Source organism: Gossypium arboreum, chromosome 4 (assembly GCF_025698485.1).
Source record: "Gossypium arboreum isolate Shixiya-1 chromosome 4, ASM2569848v2, whole genome shotgun sequence".
In the NCBI taxonomy this organism is placed as follows: Eukaryota; Viridiplantae; Streptophyta; class Magnoliopsida; order Malvales; family Malvaceae; genus Gossypium; species Gossypium arboreum.
The window spans coordinates 9,203,496-9,206,288 of record NC_069073.1 but is presented as its reverse complement, the minus strand read 5'-3'; the positions used below and the strand labels follow the sequence as shown (position 1 = coordinate 9,206,288).

The following is a 2,793-nucleotide window of genomic DNA, read 5'->3' as shown; positions in this document are numbered from 1 at the left end:
AGATATATAATCATGGCATACATCATACAAAATCAAATCGTCATGTTTTTCAGTCAAAATTAACCCTAGGGGTATAACGGTAATTTTGCACCTAGGGGTATAACAGTAATTTTCCATACATAGGGGTATTATAGTAATTTAGCTACTTTTAGGGTTTTCATGCATATCCTAACTATTTACGTACTATCAAAACACTTATCACAAGATACTTACGAATTGGGCCCGTTGGCCCATGAACCCGATCTTTGGCCCATTAAGCCCAAATTATCAAAATGTACGAAATCGCGCGTACTGCAGTTTATTACTTTAGATTACCAAATATACAAACCCAACTATTTTACGAGCATTCGCACACTCGCAAATTCCCAAAATACCGACTTTTTGGCATTTTGGCTTTTCGACTTTTGCCAATCTAGTCTATGAGAGGGTGTCAGTTACACACCTGTTTGCGACGATATGCTGACAAGATCCACACACGAACCGCCTACAATTGGATTACTAACACGTTAATCTAACTATTCAAATACAAACTACGTATTAACCCCTTACAATATTCGGCCAACCACACCTACAGATCATAGTAAGCTTATAAGAAATCAATAAGCAACTCATTAACAAATTTTTGTCAATGTTTACCACATAATCATAATTTCACTGCAAGCTGTCTTCCTGAGCAACAGTCACTAAATCATTTATAATTGGAGCTACGAAACTCCAAATCAAGTTCCGTTAATTGTCCCTAAAAATAGACTCATATATCTTCTATCCATAAAATTTTCAGAATTTTTGGTTTAGCCAATCAATACCAGAATTTTCTCAAAGTTTCCCATGTTTCACTGTTTGACTAATCTGACCACCCTTCATTACGAATCAAATTCTCATTGTACAGAATTCAAAATATGTTCTTGTTTATTTCATTAGAAACTAGACTCAATAAGATTTAATTACATAATTTATTCAGCTTCTAATTCTTCTCCCACAATTTATGGTGATTTTCCAAAGTCACGTTACTGCTGCTGTCCCAAGCAGATTTATTACCAAATCACTCTTTCACACATACCTTGCATGCATGTTATTTAAACATGTATATCACCAATCAATCATCACATATCTATGATTTTACTTAAGTATAATCTCCATTTCATCATTTTAAAGCACAACATGTTAGCTGATTTTTCCCTTTAACATCTAAGGCACATGCATGCTCATTAGTTTGGCCCAACTTCACCTATCTTCCATTTTTCATCAAAAGAACATGAAACAACAACCATTTCCTTCATTTTAATTCATGACCAAATGCTCACAACACAACTAAAAATCAAAATATACTTCAAGAGTTAAGGTAGAATCAAGAAGAACTCATGAACCTCAAAATAGAAACAAGGTACCAAGAACTTACCTTCAATTTTCCTCCTCCTAATGACCGAATACTCAAGAGCTTTCTCCTCTCCTTTCTCTTCTCTAACTTTCAGCTATGATAAACAAAGATGGACAAAACTTTGTTCTTTTCACCCCTTTTTCTTTTAATAAAACTTCATATTTCATCCATTTAATTATTTAATACAAAAGACATGAAATTCTTATCATGAAACATTTACCTAACCCATTATCATGAAACATTTACCTAACCCATTATCATGGAACATTTACCTAACCTATTATCATGGAACATTTACCTAACCTATTGTCATGGAACATTTACCTAACCTATTATCAATTTGTATCAATTTGTACCATAAATTATGGATATCAAGTGTACATTTTGTCTACAATAACATGATGGCTAGCCACTTCATGTAAAATGGGAGGTTTGTGATGCAAATCCTCCTATTTTGCACTCCTATTTATTTGGCCACGTCAATTTAGCCTATAGCATTTTCAAACATTTTCACATAGGTCCTATTTCATAATTTCACTCACAAATGACAAAATCAAAGCATGAAAATTTTCCAACATTCACAGAATTCCCGAAAATTGGGGCGTTACAGTACGGTTTGTTTTTGTGTGCAGGTTGGATACGAAAGTGATTAATGACTAAGCATCCAAGTCAGTCCCGAACTCAAAATGGTAAAGTGCTTTCCTTTTTGGTAAATGGCATGTACCTTGGATGTTAATAGTGGTCATTTTGGAATATTATTGTAAATATTGTTACAAATGTTTATGGTTGATTATATAACATTGTAAAGGTTTAGAAATTGAATTGCTTCTGGTTTATGATTTGCAAGGTTGGTAAACTTGAATTGTAAGACTTATTTTGGGTCCACACGGCCTGGCACACGGATGTGTGTCTTGGCCGTGTGAAACTAATTTGTTCATAAGTAATAAGTCAGAGAGTTACACGGGTAAAGGACACGAGCGTGTCCCCTAGACCACACGGGCGTGTGGGTACTATTCGATAGGAAAATTTTGAAATTTTGAGAAAAATTCGTAGTGATTTTAAATTAGTCCCGAATTGATTTTACTGTTCATATTGGACTTCGAGGGCCCATTAAAGGAACGATATGTTAAATTTAGGATAAGTGTAAACAATTATTTTAATTAATGTCCGTAATTGAACTGTATTGACTGGTAATGCCCTGTAATCCTGTTCCAGGGAAGGGTTAGAAGGTGTTATAATTTTTGTTACACCCCTCACCCGTATTCAAAGCTGGAATAAGGTTATGGAACATCACCGGATTTAAAACACTTTTAAACATACATTTCATATAAAAATATCAATTCAAATACAACAAAATCATAACCAATCACAGTGTCCTTTAAATGAGCCTAAGAGGCCTTAGACATATATTGAGA

The 2,793-nt window shown here is 34.1% G+C and overlaps 1 long non-coding RNA gene across 1 annotated transcript; it reads right to left on the bottom strand.

Moving 5' to 3' along the window:
• Positions 1 to 275: 275 nt before the first annotated feature.
• LOC128291641 (uncharacterized) lies at positions 276 to 1,530 on the bottom strand. The gene is made up of 2 exons (XR_008281451.1): positions 1,400 to 1,530; positions 276 to 484 (listed from the first exon to the last, which is right to left on the bottom strand). It is a non-coding gene; the product is annotated as an uncharacterized LOC128291641 (long non-coding RNA).
• Between the last annotated feature and the right edge of the window lie 1,263 nt (positions 1,531 to 2,793).